Source organism: Rhinolophus sinicus, linkage group LG06 (assembly GCF_036562045.2).
Source record: "Rhinolophus sinicus isolate RSC01 linkage group LG06, ASM3656204v1, whole genome shotgun sequence".
In the NCBI taxonomy this organism is placed as follows: Eukaryota; Metazoa; Chordata; class Mammalia; order Chiroptera; family Rhinolophidae; genus Rhinolophus; species Rhinolophus sinicus.
Window position 1 is genome coordinate 41,934,608 of NC_133756.1, and position 20,463 is coordinate 41,955,070.

Sequence of the window (20,463 nt, forward strand, 5' to 3'; positions counted from 1 at the left end):
ACCAAGGGATGGCTCTTGGGTGAGCTGAGGCTCAGGGAGAAATTGATAATGGGACCAAGTAGAGAGTTTAGCAAGATTGAGAAGAAAATGCAAGAAGAGCCTGGGGAAAAGGTCAAACAAAGCAGTTAGCACAAAGGAGAAAGACATGGATTTTCTCAAGGCTCAGCATAGAGGAAAGCATTAGGTTATTTGTCCGTTTATTAATTTAGTAAGTATGTATTGTTGTTGATGAATAGATTGTAATTTAATAACATTGCCGCAAGACAGATTTTGGGTAAAAGCAACATCTTAAGGCAGATAGAGGAAGAAGAGGCAAGGAGAGGAAGAGAAAATGGCCGAAGATGTGGGAGAAAAGGAGAGAGGAGCCAGTTGTCCAGAGTTGCTTCTGTGAGAAGTCAAGCAAGTTAAGGACTGGAAAAAGCCTGTCTATTTAAACAACTGGAAGGTAGTTTGTGGATTTTATCACCCATTGCTCGTTTGGCAGATTGACAGAGAAACCAGATTGGAGTAGACAGAGGACTAAGTGGGAGGTGAGAAAATGGACCTGGTTAGGCAGCTGTTGGAAACTCAAAACATTTGACTGTAAAGGAAAGAAGAAAACTGGAGTTGGGCTGTTGGTGTGTAGGTTTGCTTTGGTTTTATATCACATTGTTTTTGTCTTAGGGAAGGGAGACTCGTGTGTGTTTTAATGCTGGAAGAAGGGACACAATTGAAAAGAAGAGACTCACATTGCTATGAATAGCAGCCTCATCTAAAAGTCTAGAATAGGTCAAAACCAACAATTCAACTAACTTCAACAAATATGTGTTAAGTCTTTATGAGCTACGAATCAAAATGAAAAGTATGAATCCCTTGCCTTTTAGAAGCTAGAGTTGGATAGAAACTTACTCATGGGAAGGGTATCCAAGGAAAAAGACAGAAGGCCACATACTTAATATCTGTCAACATAAAGTCCAGAAGAAAATTACCAGGAAAATTAAGAAAGACCACAGCAAGTCCATAAGCCACTACAAACGCTTTCTCCCAACACATGTCCAGTTCACCCTCCCAAGCTTCGCGCGTCTTGCTTCAATTGCCCTTTCTCTTCCACTCTCCCTTTCACATCCTGTCTTTTGTCCCTCATTATGTCTCCTTTTACCCCTGACTCTTGCAGCCTCTATCAGTCTTCTTGGTTTCTGAATTCTGTTACTCTTTAACACTTGTGTCACACATTTTGCCTCTTAACTGTTATTCCCTGGGAGGCAGTGTGGTCTTAGGGGAAGGAACACCACCTTTGGTCTCAAAGTGACCTGGGTCAAATCCAGCTTCTATCACTTTCTCCCTATAGGATCTGAGCAAGTCCTGTATCTAGATTCTCCATTCTAGACTGGGGAGATAAATCTACCTCTGAAAGCTGCTATGAAGAGTAAATGAAATAATGTGTATAAAACAATGGAAACAGTTGGGGCTCGCGAACCAGACTATGTGTGTTAGAGTCCAGGTTCTCCTCTCGCATCTTGGGCAGGTTTCTTAACCTATCTGTGGCTCAGATTCCTCCTCTATAAAAAGGAATTCCTAACTGGTACCTACCTGATAGAGTTGTTGAGAAGAATGAGGCAATATAGATAAAGGGCTTAAAACAGCACTACACATATAGTAAGTACTATGTAAATGTTTGTTGGCAGTTATATTTTCTTTACTGCCATGTTTTATTAGAGTAAAAAACTCTAGCAACATTAGCAATATTTCTAGTTTTCAGATAATTTCACTTTAGTGAGCACAGTGTTTTAATTTTTAAAACCTTCTTTTGCATTGTTTTGATTTTTCTTTTCATTATGTGCTTTTTTAAATGGCCTATATTATGTATGCTTCCCCAATTGTAGTTCAATATTTTAATATTTTAAAACTGCTCCACGTTCTGGATCAAATTCTAATTTGTGTGAGGGGGAAGGAGGGGTTCCCCGCTCAACAAGCAATGCTTTGACGCAGCAGGGTGTCCTACGGTTCAATTCAAGTCTGACACTGTCTCCCTGGAGATAGTATTAGATCGCTCTGGTTAAGGTTCAGCCCCACAAGAATGCCCATTCACCCTTAATTCAGAAGCTAGTCACAAGCCCAGGTGCTTCTGACCCATTGGCTGTCCATTGGAGGTTCCACCAAACCTTACCTTGGGTTTGATTAATCTCCTAAAGTGGCTCACAAAACTTAGAGAAACAGTTTATTTACTAGATTATTGATTTATTATTGAAGGATATAACTCAGGAAGAGCCTGATGGAAGAACTGCTACGGCAAGGTATGCCCTCTCTCCCTGAATCTCCACATGTTCACCAACCCAGAGGCTTTTGAAACCACTCTCCTTTAGGTTTTTATGGAGACTTCATTAGATAACATGATTGATTAATTCTTTAGTCGTTGGTGATTAAACTCCTTATCCAGCTCCTCTCTCCTCCCAGGAGAGGTCCGAGGATGGGACTGAAAATTTCAACCCTCTAATTACATGGTTGGTTGTTCTCTACCCAGCCCCCATCCTGAGGTGGGGTCCAAAAATCTCCATTAACATAACAAAAGACATCTTTACCATTCTCATTACTTGGGAAATTCCAAGTGTTTTAGGAGCTTGGTTCCAGAAACGGGGACAAAGACCAGGTATGTATTTCTTATTATAAATCTCAATATCACAGCTGTCATGATCTTCCCAAGTAAATAAAATGACTTAGAATGTCACTACTCACCAGTTACCAGAAAGACCACTATGGCATCAATTTGATCCCTCTTTTTAGCTTGTACCTCCTTGTCCCATACATAAAAAAACAAAGAATAATAAGTAATTAAAATAATAAAGCTATGATTATGCATATTACATTTTATATATGTCGCCAACAGAAAAGTTACTCTAAGCTTGATGGTAACAGCCAATGCACAAAAGAAATAAAAATGATCAAAAAAAACATAAAAACTTTTTACTTCACTAATCAGAAAATTCAAATAAAAAATAAGACTTATTATATGAGTTCCAAATTAAAAGAGATTAAAGTATAATATTCAATGTTGGCTGGTAATATATATATATTGTTGCCACCATGAAAAGTAATTTGGCAATGTGTATGCAGAGTCTCGTGCATGCCTTTTTGACCCAATAATGTCACTCCTAGAAAACTATCCTGATGAAATGACCATAGATAAAGATAAGTGTTGATGAATAAGAATAATCATCAAAGATGACCGTATTCACTTGCTTGGTGATCTCATCCACCCTCATATCTATAAATTCTCTAAACACTGCTGACCCAAGTTTATTTCTCCAAGTAGAACCTCTTCCTTAAACTCTGGACTCCAATATCCAACTGCCCACTTTACATTTCCGTTCGGGTGTCTCATAAGCATCTCAGACTTAACATGTACAAGCTGACCACCAGCCTCCTGGTCTCCCACCGTGCACACACCCCCAACCCTGCTCTACTCATCTTCCCCATTTCAGTTGCTGGCACCTTCTATAGCAGCTCAAGCCAAAAGCTGTGTAGTCTTGACTCCTCTCTAATCTCACACCCCACATCCAATTTGTTAGCAAATCCTATTGGCTCTTTCCTCCAAAATCCCACTGCTTCTCAGGACCTCCACCACTCCCACCCTAGTCGAGGCCACGCCTGGATTATCACACTAACTGGTCTATCACATTAACTAGGATTATCCTCCTAACTGGTCTCTTTGCTTCTAACCTTGCTCACCTGCAGACTAGCCACATAGCAGCCCATGGAAACATTTTTTGGGTGTTTGTTTTTTTTTTAGCAGAAGTTTATGTTTTTATTAAAACACACACAATTTGCACACAAGCTGTCTATTCATTTCCCTCACTGCGCAGCCTGGCATTGGGACTGGTGACTCTGAGCGCCAGATGGGCTGCTGTTTCCACCATGGCTTTGCGGTGTTTTGTGGAAACGATGTGAGCAGTCTCAGCACAGTGAGGTTTGTTGCACATCAGCAGCACTTCAAGCTCCTTGACATTGTGGACCAGGAATTTCTGAAAGCCACTGGGCAGCATGTGCTTTGTTTTCTTGTGACTCCCATCACCAGTGTTGGGCATCAAGATCTGCCCTTGAATCTTCTGCACATCCTGTTGTCAATGCTTCTGGGTTTCCGCCAGTTACGCTTAATTTTGACATATTGGTCTGACTGGTGCCAGATGAACTTCTTGGTCCTCTTTTTGATGATCTTGAGCTTCACAAGTGGTCTGAGGGCAGCCATGATACGGAGTAGGTGATGGCTGCCACCTCCATAGGCAACGCTGAGGAAGAGCCCAAGGAAACATTTTAAATAGCTAATATAATTATGTTCAAATCCTTCAGCAGGTGTCAGAGTGTCTCATCCCTGAGTAAAAGCCAAATTCTTTACAACTTGCCCTGCCTGGTGCTATGTTTCATGTTTGGAGTCTTGTTATCTTTCTGACCTCATGCATCCTCCTTTTCCTCTCGTTCATTCCATTTCACTCACTGTCCTCCCTATTGTTCTCTGAATGTACCAGGCACACTTCCCCCAGAGGCCTTGCTTTTGCTGTTCCCTATGCCTGGAATGCTCTTTCCTGATATCCGCCTGGCTTGCTTCTTACCCCATTTAAGGCTTTTTCAGGTGTTACCTTCTCATTGAGATCTTACTTGACCCACTTTGCAGCATCAAAATTGCAGCATCCCCTCACCCACACTCCCCATCCCCCTTACCTGCTTTATTTTTCTCCAGAGCATTTATTACCTTCTAGTTTACCATTTAATTTTCTTCATTGTCTACCTCTCCCCATTAGATACCCTGTTTCCTGGAAAATAAGACCTAGTGAGATAATCAGCTCTAATGCGTCTTTTGGAGCAAAAATTAATATAAGATCCAATATTATATATTATACTATATTATATTATATTATATTATATTATATTATATTATATTATATTATATTATATTATATTATATTATACCCGGTCTTATATTTTAGTAAAATAAGACCAGGTCTTGTATTAATTTTTGCTCCGATAGACACATTAGAGCTGATTGTCTGGCTAGGTCTTATTTTCAGGGAAACACAGTAGTAAATGTTATGAAGGACTAGGCTAAAATGTTGGTAAATTACTAAGTAATTTAAAATTGGCTCCTAGGTTATATATTTTTCCAAGCAGAGGTCCCAGTTTTGTTTTGTTTTTTCTGTTTCTTGAATAATGACAGTTGATACATATTAGCCTTCACCCATCATTGTTGATTGTCAGTGGTCTGTGAGTAGTATCATCACACCTCAGAAGTGCTGAGACTCTGCAGTTTCTTTCTGTTGGCCTTTGGTACCAAAACTAAGTATTCTCGAGAGCTTGTGAGATGTATTATAGAGGGTTCTTTGTCTTTTGATTGAATAATGTGATAATACTTTGTTATGCATGCGTTTCTAAAGATTAATATATGTAATGTAATCTTCACTTAAGAATCCAGCTCCATTTAACAATCAAAAGTGGTCATGCATTAATCCTAAATCAACCTACCATTTGCAGTTAATACCAGGTTATCAAATGTTTGGTTCATTGAAAAGATGCTCATTTTCATCCTTATTCAAAGGCAGTTTTGTTATCCATTTTACAGATGAGAAAGCTGAGGTTCAGAGAGGTTAAATGACCTTTCTACAATCAGTTAATACGTGAGAAAGCCAGATTTAAAACCTAGATGGATCTAATTCCAAAGCTTGTTCCCGTTCCAATATACAACTTCAAATGTAGACAAAAGAATATACATGTTAGCAAGATCTACTTTTAAAACATAGATAGCAATCTAAATTTTTAAGGAAATATTATATTAGCAAATTGTTTTTTCAATGTAAACAAACATTACTTTTATTTTCCCTAATTTTCATCTTCAAATAAGTAATATATACGTCTCTCTTGTAAAGTCGTAGGCTCTCCTTAATTATTCAAGTTGATAGTCTTCTGTTATCATCATAGTCTGTGATCGCACATATAATCTTTGTATCTCCTGTACAATTAAGCATGAGAGATATATTAATTCTGGCTTCTTCCATTTGTCTATCTGAAGACAAAATGGTACTGTACTGCCTTTTGTAAAATACGAAAATGGTAAAGGCAAATTGTGTGAAATAAGAACCTATTAAATTAGAATAATTTGAATTACAAGGAAATTACATTTTATTTCAGAATTATTACTTTTAAAAGGTAGTAAACATTTAAATAGTTCCAGGAAACATTTTGACAAAAACATTTGGGATAAATTATTAAAGGAAAATAGACAAGTTTTGGAGCTTAGAGGATTTTCCTGCTCTTCCAAAAAACACACTTTAAAGCCACTGCCAGTACATGCCATTTCCAATATGGCATTTACTGTTGTTGTGACATAGCAATTATATCTGCTTTGAGAAAGCCATATAATTTCCCGATATTGCTTTTCTTCTGGAGATAGCATCCCATGCTGTTGGAGAAAACTTTTCTCAGCAGCATGTTGCTGCCCTTGCAGACAGAGGCTAACGTGAAGGGAGCAGCTGGTTGAGCGTGCAGGACTCGAGATGAAGCAGATGCCTATTTCGGGGCTCTGATCCCTCCCTGCTGGTTCTCACCTGCTCGCGCCTGTCCCACACAACGGGTACATGGCTTTTGTTTTCACACTTCACCTCCAGCCCTGTGGAGAATTCCAGCAGTGAGCTTGGCTGCCTGATACTTTTTCCCATAAGTCACTCAAAGCTGACAGGAAGCAAATTGTACCTTTCAGTCTCTACCAAAAATCCCCTATGTTGTCTTTCTCACAAGCTCTCGGGCAGCCTCCACGCCTTACAGGCTTCCTCAGAGTAACCTTTCACACCAAGGAGAAGAAATTGTAAACAGACTGGGGGGGGAAGTTGGATTACAATTTATATTCCAATTTCACGTGTGATATATGAATAATCCAATATGTCTTAGTTGATTGGGGTTTAAAAACTTCAGCCATGGATCAAGATTGTCAGAAGGGACAATGAACGGGATAGAAATACTGCATGACTTTCCTCCTCTCCATGATTCTCCCCCATTTAGTACCGTTCCTTGTACTGGAAAGCCACAGAGAGTGGAAGGAAACGAGTATTTTACCTCCCTTGTGCAAGAAGTGAGATACCGGCCTCCAGCCCCAGCCCAGTGCAGCTTAGCAAGCCTGCCAAGCAGGGCATGGCCAGCAGCCCGGGCACCAGGCTCAAGACCCTTCCTCCCAGGTGGGCATTGCTTCAAAATAGCCACTCAAGTACTTCGGGGATTATCCTGGCTGTCCATTACTATCCTGAAGTTAACAGTGACTGCCATATTTTGTTCTACACCTTTTTAAAGCCTTCCTTTACCAGTTCTGCTTTATTTATTTACTTTTTTCATCACTGATGTTTGGCTGAATGTCACTTTTCATTACCTGCGAACTCCATCCTATGCAGAACAAGAGAGGATGTGGGCATGAGACTATAAATATCCAAACTCTCCATTCGCATGTCTTCACATAGTTAAGTGGCTTCTCTCTATTTTTTTTCCTTTTTTTAAAATTAGTTTCAGGTGTACAAAACAATATAATAGTTAGACATTTACACCCCTCACAAAATGATAAACCCCCTCCCCCAATCTACTACCCTCTGACATTGTATATAGCTGTTACAATTTCATTGACTCTATTCCCTATGCTGTACTCCACATCTTGTGACCATATATATGTGTGTGTGTGTGTGTGTGTGTGTGTGTGTGTGTGTGTGTGTACATATATATATATATTTAATTATAGTTGACATTCATTATTATGCAGATTCAGCTTCAGGTGTACACTGCAGTGGTCAGGCATTTACACTGTCCATGAAATGGTCTCACTCTGGTCAGACTGGCTATCATCAATAAATCAACAAACAACAAGTGGCTTCTCTCTTGCAGTAAGAATTCTGCTTAGGCTCTGATTCATGATAGTGTGCTTTTATTCCTAACTACAGTTCTCACATGACCAGGAGCCCTTTTTGGCATTACTTAGAGCCTTCCAAGAACATATTTATATGGATTACTTTAAAGTAGCTTGTCCAGGAGTTGGCTGTCTAGATAGGCAAAAGGGGGCAGGGGTCCAATCTTGTAATTTCCCCTGCAGTCTAAAAATCTCTAGATGGAAAGAATATTTTATAGCCCTGGAGGTGTTATTTGGAAAAGAGGTTTCAAAGGAGGTAGCAAAAGCAGTAAGTTTGTAAATCAATTCAATGGCACTTCATCATTCCTACCCCCCCTCCCATCTAGCAACCCTCAGTGTTTTCTCTATATCTCTGAGACTGTTTCTGGTTAGTTTGTTCATTTATTCTATTTTATAGATTCCACATATAAGTGAGATCATATGGTATTTGTCTTTCTCCGTCTGACTTATTTCACTTAGCATAGTGTTCTCTAGGTTCATCCATATCATTGCAAATAATAAGATTTCATTCTTCTTTATGGCCAAGTAATACTGGATAAGAAATTGTGGGGGCGGCCGGATGGCTCAGTTGGTTAGAGCATGCACTCTTAACAACAGGGTGGCCAGTTTGATTCCCACATGGGCCAGTGAGCTGCGCCCTCCACAAATAGATTAAAGACAAGTTGCAACAGGGTTTCCAGAGGGGCAGCCGGATGGCTCAGTTTGTTAGAGTGCGAGCTCTCAACAACAAGGTTTGATGGTTCAATTCTTACATGGAATGATGGACTGTGCCCCCTGCAACTAAAGATTGAAAACAGCGACTGGACTAGGAGCTGAGCTGCACCCTCCACAACTAGATTAAAAGACAACTACTTGGAGCTGATGGGCCTTGAAGAAACACACTGTCCCCCAGTATTCTCTAATAAAAAAAAGAAACTGTGATACATTTATACAACGACTTAGTTATTTTTAATACATTTAACTTACTAATGTCAAAATGCCCCTGTTTAAGAGTGAATTTCTGAGCCTATTCTCTATTTAATAATAATTTTTAGAAAAAATATCTATCAAATTACTTTGGATACATAAGGACTCAGATTTACTCATGTAAAAAGGCATTAAGTAAAAGAAACTCTGGAAATTCTTTTAGTCACCTGAATGCTACTAGAAAAAAATCTTAAGCCACAATTTACAAACATTTGACATTCCTCTAAGTAAAATGTAAATAACTAAATATAGTATATGTGCACATATAAGCTAAAAGCATCATGTACATAATTGAGTGCACAATTTTTGTCCCTAGACTTTTTGCATGAGCATTTACCAATTAAACACCCCACATACTAATATCCAAAATATATAAGGAACTTATACAACTCAACAACAACAAAAAAGCAATCCAATTTAAAAATGGGCAGAGGACCTGAAGAGACATTTCTCTAAAGAGGACATACAAATGGCCAATAGACATAAGAAAAAATGCTCCACATCACTAATCATCAGAGAAATGCAAATAAAAACCACAATGAGATATCAGCTCAAAACCAGTTAGAATGCCTATCATCCACAAGACAAATAGTGACAAGTGTTGGAAAGGCTGTAGAGAAAAAGAAACCCTCATACACTGTTGGTGGGAATGCAGATTGGTGCAGCTGCTATGGAAGGCAGAGTGGAGGTTCCTCAAAAAATTAAGAATAGAATTACTACATGATCCAGCAATCCCTCTCCTGAGTATCTACCCCAAAAATCTGAAAACATTTATCCATATGACATATGTGCTCCAATGTTCATTGCAGCTTTATTTACAGTGGCCAAGACATGGAAACAACCAAAGTGTCCTTCGATAGTTGAATGGATAAAGAAGTTGTGGTATATATACACAATGGAATACTAGTCTGCCATAAGAAAAGATGAAATAGTACCATTTTCAACAACATGGGTAGATCTTGAGATTATAATGCTAAGCGAAATAAATCAGACAGAAAAAGTAGAGAACCATATGATTTCACCGATATGTGGTATATAAAACTGAAAAGAACCAAAGAACAAGACAAATGAAGAAACAAAAACTCATAGACGCAGACAATAGTTTAGTGGTTACCAGAGGATGAGGGGGGAGGAGGGTGGTAGATGAGGGTAAAGGGGATCAAATATATGGTAATGGAAGGAGAACTGACTCTGGGTGATGAACACGCAATGGGATTTATAGATGATGTAATACAGAATTGTACACCTGAAATCTATATAACTTTACTAACAATTGTCACCCCAATAAACTTTAATTTTAAAAAAAGTCCCACATAAAAACAATTTTAGGGCTGTTTTGTATTCTGTTATAGGGATCTATCTAATTTGCTTAGCTATTTTTTTATTCTGTGATGTTTAGATTTCAAAGTTTTCACCATTATAAAGATAAGACAAGCACCTTTGTTTATCCATGTCCACACTTTCAATTTTTTTTTCAGAATTGTTTCCAAAAAGGGAAATTTGTGGGGTTTTTTAGATTCTTGATACATATTGCATATTCACTTTCCAAAATAAGCTTGTAATAGTTTAGACTCCCACTAGTTGCATACAAAGGGTTCTGACCTCACTACGATCTTGCCAGCATTGGGCACTACCATTTTTTAAAAATATTTTGTAGTTGAGACATATACTTAAAGATGAAAGAGATCTTAGATGCCCTTTAATGTAACCTTTTATTCAATAGATAATTTGTCTTCTTGATCCTATAACATGGACAAGATAGGACTCTATCTTATCCAACATTATAATATCAACCTAATATACAATAATATAATAATATTTGTTGAGTTAAAGAATAAATAAATGAATAAATATATGATTGAATAGACGTCCTTAGTAGATAGTTGTCCAATTTCCAGATTGTTATCGAACCAAAGTTCATGTGCCCAATGCTTCAAAAAGTCAAAACCGAGAACATCAGAGTTTGGAGTAAGACAGGTTTATTGATCAAGAAGGTGCCATCTCAGAGACATAGAGAAAAAACTGAGGGTTGCTAGATTGGAGGGGTGGTGGGGATAAGGGGGAAGGTGAGGGGATTAGAAAGCACAATTCGTAACCACAAGATTGCCATGGGGATACGCAATTTGGGAAATGTAATCAGTAATGTTGTAAAGACTTTGTAGGGTATCCAATGGACACTTGTCTCATTAGGGAGACCACCTCAGGGATGATGTAGATGCCTGATCACTGCACTGTACACCTGAAGCTGAAGCTGAACAATAATGAATGTCAACTACAATTTTATATATATATATATATATATATATATATATATATATATATATATATATGAAATGGAGTACAGCATTAGGAATAGAGACAGTGGAAATGTAATGGCTGTATGCGATGTCATAGGCGTAGTAGATGGGGGAGGGGGGTTATCACTGTGTGAGGGATATAAATGATAAAACTATTACATTGTTTTGTACACCTGAAACTAATGAAGAAAAAAGGTGCCAATCGAGAAGATGGGAGACCTAATTTTCTCAAATCCGTCGTCTTACTCACTGGGCTAGGTTAAGGGTTTTTAAATCTCACTGGGCTAGATTACAGGGAGCAGGTATGCAGAAGTGCTTGTGGGGCAAGTTTTAATGGGAGGGCCTTGGAACTTAGCCACTTATGTTAAAGGGGCATCAACACCAGATCTTTCTGGACAATGGACCCTTGGCTTCTGAAAGGGTTCCGGTGTTCAAGTCCCGGTTATGTCCTGGTCCTTTGGTTCTGTGGGGAGAGGACAAGACTTTGGTTCCAGTGCAGCTGGAGGTCAAAGTTCTCGCCTCTGCACATTCTTTGGTTGCATGACCCGAGGTCCCAGGCTGCTGAAAAACAACTCAGCACCTCATGAAACAGGAAAGCACCATTTTGAGCTGGCTCTATGGCTACAAGATCATTATTTAAAATTTAGTTGTGTACTCTCTGGATTTAATTTAAAATGCTTTTGATGAAACAAATACATGCTCAGTTTTAGAATTAATTTCTAAATCTTGAACATTACACTGTAATCAGTATATCATTATATCAGAAGAGTTTTTTTAAAAATATTATTCTACATAACATCAAAAATTGCCCAAGAATATGTAAGTCTCTCAGCCCATAAAATATGTTGGGAAAATGAGTCATTTCTACAATTTCCATTTAGAACATGGTCATTTTCCAACTGAATGAATTCTAGCTTGGAATCTGTAAACACTCAACTGAAATTAGATTGGCATCTCAATTCTTGACCAAAGCATGTGACAAAAATATGGAATTTATTTTTAGCCTCTTTTTTGCCTACCATTCTTAATACTGTCTCATAATAATTTAAAACATGTATGCAAATCTCTTTTAAAATCCATCCACTCTAGAAAAGCTGTGGGAGTTTGTCTTTGAACAGTTCCTAGCTTAGTTTACTTAGCCAAGCAAATGCCCTTGGGTTTGCTTTCAGTCTTTCTCTCCTACCTTGCTTGATAGTAACCTCAATTCTGCAAGTTGTTATCATGAAATCTTCCCAAATAAGAATATCCTTTTCAGTTAAAATTCTCTATTACAATAGTTCTTTTATGCCAATTGAGGTAATGCTGTCTTAAGAACCAAGAGAAGGAAGCCAAAAGGTCGGGTTTAGCAATATTCCTTCCAATAATGCTTTATTCTTGAGATGCATTTCCATAATGACAGGTTTGTTTTAAGGACAATATACAATAGAGAAACCTAAAAGTCATTGCAAAAGCAGTTAATACATCATTTTAATGTTTGTTAAGTTTATCTGATGCCTCAATTTTAATGATATTAGTAGGTACATTCTTCTCAAATATAAAGTTAATCACTCTTCCTTTTCATGTGGTCCTTTTGTAACACAAATAACACGGTCACTGTTTACTCTGTGCTTATTATTGTGTCAGGCAGTGAGCTAAGTAACCCATATTTGTTACCTCATGTGGTCTTCTCAATAACGCTGTGCTTTAAAGTATTATTAGTCTTATTTTATAGATGAGGAAACTGAGGCTATAGAGAGACCGTAAAGCACTGGCCAAGATCATGCAACTGAAGAGAAAGAGCTCTGTGATTCAAACCAGGTCAAAACCTGTGCTCGTGGTGCCACGATGTAACACAAAACAGTTCAGATCATTGACGTAAAACAAATGCCAAAATATTTTATCTAGCATGCGAAACTTGACAAGTAGCCCACCCAGGTGTATCCTGAGGCAGGTGAGTAATTTGAGCTCTACCAGAAAGTGTGTTTTAGTCGCCTAGTCGTGCCTGCTGTAAATGCAGGAAAGGGAGGCGAGGGCTGCGTGCTGGGGATCTGCCGTGCCAGGCCTGGAAGGAGCAATACTGGAGCAAGTGGCACTGCCCTAGTGTTGAGGCTCTGTGCCCCGTCTGCAGTCTCTTCTTGTTTTGTTCAATGTGAGAAGAGATTTCTGTGTGTTCATTTGTCTGTTTTTAGGTTTTGTTTTTAGAATCTCTGTAGGTCCCAAATATTTTGACGGACTGAATTTTCAGCTGTTCATTAGGGCTGCTTCCTAGGTGCCTGTCTGGGGTTATTGTACAGTAAGTAGATAATCTGTAAGGCTAGGAAACTGGATCCCACTGGATAACCTTAATGTTGCATTAGCCACTTCTTTTCTAGGCCCATGCAATAAAATGCAGCTAGTAAGCGAGGCTGCAATCATCAAACAGATCCAAAGTGTTGGTTTCATCCTGGAGAGAGAGCCATGTTAGCAAAAGATCGTGGTTTGGAAATTGGAAGCCTGGGATTGACTCTCAGCCCTGCCACTTGCTACATGCGTGACCTAATTGCTTAACTTCTGACCCTCTGTTTTCTCACCTTTGGAAATTGATAAATCATGGAAATAGCCATTTCACTAGGTTGCTGTGATGCTCAAGTCAGAGACTGTAGGTACAAATATATTGTAACCTATCAAGAGCTATGTGTTTTATTTACTAGAGATTTGTGTAATAGCTAATGATTAATTTTTTTTAAATGTTTCACAGTTTCCTAGGGGAAAAAACAGCAGCAAGAGTCATGCTTCAGTGTTGAACACATTCACCACAGCCTCAGACTTCTGGCGCTGCATAAAAACTCAAGAGGACACCACTGGTTTATGTCACTTGAGACACCAGATCCTGAACAATAATTAGGGAACATGACAATAATTTAATTTAGAGTCAACTGCCACACAGTTCAGGCTCCATCCTTCTCTTATCATACTCACTTAATGCAAATCAAGAGGCAGGGCCAGTGGTTTGAGTCAGGCTCTGAGGGTGCCTACTCTACAGCAACTGGGGACAGAGAGCCTACCATGTCTGCAGTGGTTGCAAAACCAAGCTAAGAAGTGAAAACTTCAGGGCACTCAATGCCAGAAATAAACCTGTCTTACTTATTATTATTATTATTATTATTATTATTATTATTACTGACTTGATCAGTGCTGCATGTAGCTATTTCTATAGGTCTTCTCTTTGATTTTTTTTTTGTTTCTTTTTGATTTTCAAAAAGAACCATTGGCATTTTGGTGCTGTGTTTACTAGAAAGGTTGTACAATGTCAGCCACAGTAAAAGCGATATGGATAAAATGATAAATAAGCAGGAGTCCCACTTTCATTAAGTGACACCATTAAATAGCATTGCTCTGGAGTAAAGGTGAAATAAGTCATTATATTGCTCTACACTTGAGTGTTCAAAGTAATGTGACAATCACTTGCCCCAAAAGAGCATCCTGTCCCCATCTTTTACGGACTGTGTTTCTCCTCTCAGACTTTATGTTGTCATTCTCGGTTTCTCTCTTGACCTTGTTCTCTTCTCCTCATACTCTGTAGGAGCTCAAAAATAACATATCAGCCTCGCTGAGAATGGGTCCTCTCTATACTTGGGTGTCCAATGGCCAATTTAACACAACCTGTCCAAGACCGAATTTACAATATCTGCTCTTCTCCAATCCTGCTTCTGTCCTACATTCCTTACCTCACTAAACGTCAACACTATTTCCCAAGGAGCCCATATCAAAAACCTCAGTCACGCTTGACCACCCTCCCTCACAGACCTTCATGTCCAAGTTCTCAGGTTGGCCTCTCTCCTTTATTCTTGCTGCTACAGCTTTCATTTAGCCGTCCACCTCCCACCCCCCATTCCTTCTTGCTGGCATTGCTACAATAACTCACTGCGTACCCTTTTTCCAACCCAGGCCCTTCCAGACAATATCCACAGTTTCATGGGTGATAAGTATTATAGTATCACGTCACTCAAATGCTTAAAATCCTCCATTGCTTCCCCATTACCTCTTGAATAGCATGAGGATTCCTGAGCATGAATGCAGGGGTAATCTACCATGTGTCTTTCTGACTCTACTGAAATATTAATGGTTCCTTAAATGGGGGATACAGTTTCATATGTCTGTGCTTCTGTAAAAGATGTTACTTTGCATACTTTTTACCCTTGGAGCACCCTCAATCACACTCTAAGACTCAACTTGAATGTCAGACTCTCTTGAAAACTTAACTCCTTTGTGTTTCTATAGCAACTTGTAAATACCTCCTTGATAGCACTTGTCACATTGTTTTATGATGCTGTTTTTCTAAAAATCATGAGACAATTTTATTCAATATAACCAAGGAAAGAATCCGAGAATTTCAAGACAGGTCATTAGAAATTACCCAAACTGAGACACAGAAGGACAAAAAAAAGTTTAAGAAGTAAAAAAAGATGAACTAAGCATACCACACAATCTAACATACATGTTATTTGAATCCCAGAATGGAGAGGAAACAGAAAGGGCAGAAGAATTTAAATTTAATTTAAATTGGAGAAATCATTTTCCAAAATCAATAATGTTCACCAAACCACAGACACAGGAAGCTCAGAGACCACCAAGCGGGATAAATACAAAAACAAACAAAGCATCTGAGCATATAATAATCAAACTCTGCAAATATGAGACAAAGAGAAAATCTTGAAGGCAACCAGAAGGGAAAAAAAGACACATTGTATACAGAAGACCCTAGATAAGAATCACAGCACACTTCTTGTCAAAAAACTTACAAGCTGAAAAAGACTATAAAATAACATCTTTAAAATGTTAAAATGAAGAAAGAGTCAACAAAGCATTCTGTACACAGTGAAAATATTTTCCAAAAATGAAGAAATCAAGACTTCCTCTGACAAAAACTGAGAGAATTTATTGCCAGCAGATTTACAATTCAAGAAATGTTAAGGAAAACTCATTTTTTCCCATTTTTAATTATTCAAAAAGAAAACTGTCTAAAGAAAAATCAATAGGCATGTGCTTTGTGTTTATAATATATGTAAAAGTAAAGTATGAAAATGTAAATTGTAAAAAATGTAAAAGCATATGAGCACAAAATATGAGGTAGGATTTGGGAATATGCTGTCACAAGGTCTTTACACTACATGTGAAGCAGTGTAATTGTGCTTGAAGGTGGAGTTTAATTAATTAAAGATGTATATTAAAGCAAGTTTGGGCTGATGAAGAATTTTGGGAGAAGTCATCACATGAACAGAAGAGAGGGTGTATGAAAAAATATGCAAAAGGGAGGAAGCTCTCCAAGGAAGATAATTGAGTTGTTAAGGCAACAAGGACTAGGGTTGATGCAATTGAAGTGTCAGAAGTACTTAAAATCTCTAGGCAGAGGCACGTTTTAGATTTCTTAGGACAACAAACTGTCATAGATTGGAACAGAGAAGAGGTACAATAAACAGTGTTTGAGGTGGGTTATTATCTCAGCTGCTCTGTATGAGGTGGACGTGCTTTCACAATCTTGGGAGGGAAAACACACCACAGCAGGCACAAGAGAGAACAGAACTATGTTCCCGCTCTGTAAAAACCATGTTTCTTAATTTTGCTCCCCAGTCCCACTCACCTACATGGCATTATTCCACAGTCTTGTGGTTGAACGCGGCATGTGCCGTTGACCTTGGCCCAGGATGATCCAGTAGGAGAAGGACCAGTGATTACATAGAAAGGAGCAGTGTATGGCAGAGATCCCTCGCTCTGGGCAAGCCTTGGCAGAAAGCTTCAGATGGCTGTCTCCCTCATAGATAAGGGCCCTTTGCCAAGGATGCAGTTGGCATCTTCAGCACCCCCTCTAGAGATTTGCCCACTGTGGTTTGCAGAGTGCGTTAATCATCATCATCACAGACCCCTGAAAAGGAGGGGCTCTACGTTTATTTCCTTTTTCTGCTGACAGCAAGTGACAGCAGGATCATTTGTCTTTTGTATTTAGGAGCCCTAAAGATTAGCATCAGAGATGCTCAAAGGCTGGCGCTCTGAATAGACTTAAAGGACCACTGAGGGTCACATTTAGGTCCTTTGTTCCCAGTGATCGAAATATCTTCACGGTGGCGGTGAGCAACCCTGAAAACATACTAAGTTTGAGGATGGAGGCGCCTGGTCTATGTCGTGGATTCATGAGTTAATTAGTGGCTTTCTTAACTCTGTAACTAGAGTACTCGGGCTAAAACAGGGCATATCTGTCTTTAAAGTAGAGGCAACGTGACCATGTTGAAATCTGAAAACAAAATAAATGTAGGGGACAGAAAGAAGAGAGTGGACTTTGTTAGTACTGTGTGATGCCCATGCGTTTATTACATGGCATTTCTCAGATTGTAACTTGTATATCTCGTGAACCTTAAAACCATAAATACTTGATCTTGGTTAGTGCTTAAAATGTGCATTTATATGCACATAAGTGTGCATAAATATACCTGGTCTAGCAAAAAACAAAGGCCTTGAAAGCCAGTGGAGCCTAAAACAGATATTATATCACATCCTTACTAAAACACAACAGGTGGATATTACTGACTGTGTTTTAAACATAAGGAAACTGAGACCCAGAAAAGCTAAATAAATCACCCAAGTCACAGAGATTTAAATGTTGGTTTATCTAAGCTACCACATCGTGCTTGTGCTGAAACAATGCAAAACAAAAACAAAAACAAAAGGAGAAGGAGAAGAGAAAACAAGAGGAGAAGAGAAGAAAGAAGAGAAAAGTAAAGGAAAGGAAACAAAATAAAAGAAAAAGGAAGAAAAGAAATAGGAACTTTTTTTTTTTTTTTTACTGGTGTATATGACTCTTAAGGGAACTGGAAATAACCCATACCCAACAACCATGATGAAAGCCAATTCAATGAATAGAACAACATCTACTAAAAACAGCACGCCCCTTCTATGCAGCATTATTTCTAGGATAATGTGATGATGACACTATTACTACCAGTGAATAGCAGGGTACAGGTTATTTAGTAGCTGTGGAGTGAGAAGTAGAGTGGAAATGAATTGCCTGGGTGCAAGCCCTGCCTCTGCCTTTACTGGGTATAGAAGAGTAAGGTTAAAAGCTTGAACTCTCTATTCCTCACTTCTTCTGTAAAATGGGGGGAAATAGCACCTACTTCATAGAAACGTTGGTGAACTGAGTGAGTGGATAAATGCTGCACACTGAGAACAGTACCTGATCCACGCGTGACAGTGGAGAAGGACACAAGATGCGATAACATTGATGGCATACAAGTAACTGATCTAACAGGGAAGCGGGAAGTCACAGTTTAAAATGTGTACAAGGAGGTTATGAAGAAGGAAAGCAAACAAGGCCTTGGAGAGGGTCAGGATTTGGATGCAACGAGCACAGCAGAACATAAAGATAAAGCTCAGCACCAAATACCGAAATTTATGGAAAATTAGCATCCAGAAGAGTTGGCTCCACCCCACTGATCCCCACATACAGAACACTGTTACCCCTCCCCCACCCCTAGGAAGAATTTTGAAGGTTCTTCTCCATAGAAATTAACCAGGATAATCTCAAGATGCAGAAATACCAAACATATGATTAGTTTGCTAAGGCTGCCATAACCAAGTACCACAGACTGGGCAGCTTAAACAACAGAAATTCTTCTCTTAGTACTGGAGGTTTAAAAGTCTGAGATCAAGGTGTCAGCAGGGTTGGTTACTTCTGTGCTCTCTCTCCTTGGCTCGGAGTTGGCTGCCTTTTCCCTAGGTCTTCACATGGTCTTCCCTCTGTGCGCTCATCTCCCCTTCTTATAAGGACCAGTGACACCGGATTAGGGCCCACCCGTATGACCTCATTTTCATTACCTCTTTAAAGACGCTATCTCTAAATTCAGTCACATTCTGAGGTACTGGGAATGAGAACTTCAACATATGAATTTGGGAGGGACACAGTTCAGCCTATAACACCTAGTACAGCAGCCAAGGTGAAATAGAGGCTACAAGTGGATTCAGAACCTGCCCCCAATGCTGTCAGACCACGGACCCCTGCCCTGCCCACTGCACAGCACTAATTCATCAAGATCCTGTCCTGTGGCTGGAGATCAGTCACACCTCTCTGGAGGGACTGATGGACCTGACTGAAGTACCTTCTGACATTTGAAAGGTCTCTCAGCAAAATGGCCTCACTCATAAATATGCCTGGTCTAGCAAAAAAAAACTTTTGAGGAAATCTTCCAGTATTAAAAGGTGTGCAATACAAACAACAGAAAATAATGAAACTGGAAGACATGGAGATATGCAGAAAATGAGAGAAAACGTTAATAACACTCTGATTACACCTTCAGAGTGATGGGAGAAAATAAGTGTTATCATGGAACAGAAGCAGGATGCATGAAAGAGCATTAATTATTTAATGGAAAATAGTGACCTAATATTATTGAAAGATTACAACAGGAGGTGAAAAGTGGCATAAGAGATAAATCCTAAAATTGAGAAACCAAGAAATAACAGTAAGAGTATATTATTTATAAAGCAATAACTTCCAGAAGAAACTAGTTAAATAAAAATGTGTTTTTCTTGCAAGAGAGAGTAGTGCTATTTTTCACAAAGCTTTTCAATAACATACTGTTTTCCTTTGTAACTCTGTGGATGTATTACTTTGATGTAATTATTTTTAAATTTTTAAAAAGGCTAGGAATAATCAAAACCTTGCTTATTATAAGACTTGTGTTTCTGGCAATGTGTACAATTTTTTATAAATCAATCAATATTAACTATCTTTGAGCTCTTTTAGTAAGCCCAGTAAATTACTTTAGACTCTGTAGAGGAATACAGAGACTTGCAAGACAAATCCCACAAGGTAGCAGAAAGGGTATTAAAATGTGACAGATGGAAAAATTTAAGGATTCACAATATTTTTAGCTCCAAGGAACTTTAAAAATTATTTTATTTTAATTGTCACTGGAAATTTCTAGAATGTCATTACAGCCAATCACAGCCTTTGCTTAGCATGCACTAACCACTGTTACTTTACCAACTGGGCAATGACAAGCAAAGAAACTCGAGGTTTTTGTTGGCTTTTAGAGCATTTCTGTGGATAAAAGTACAATTTCCATTAGGCATTCTGAAATAAAAAGAGATAGAAAAGTAACTTATGGGTGTGTGTTATTGCTTTCTGAAACCCCAGGGAGACTCCCAAGTTGGAAACCATTGACTGGACCCAGAATGTCTCTGTTTAAAGGTGAAGATACTTACGCAGACAAATCCCAAATCATGCTTCAAGTTATTCACAGAATGGAGCCAGAGCAAACCTCCTGCATCTTGTTTAAAACG

The 20,463-nt window shown here is 38.7% G+C and overlaps 1 protein-coding gene and 1 pseudogene across 2 annotated transcripts in view; one reads left to right on the forward strand and one right to left on the reverse strand.

The window, feature by feature from the left end:
• The window catches only part of AK5 (adenylate kinase 5), a 202,633-nt gene that overhangs the window by 62,190 nt on the left and 119,980 nt on the right, over nt 1-20,463 (forward strand). The gene's annotated exons all lie outside the window — the stretch shown is intronic.
• LOC109453557 (large ribosomal subunit protein eL32) lies at nt 3,616-4,740 on the reverse strand (annotated as a pseudogene).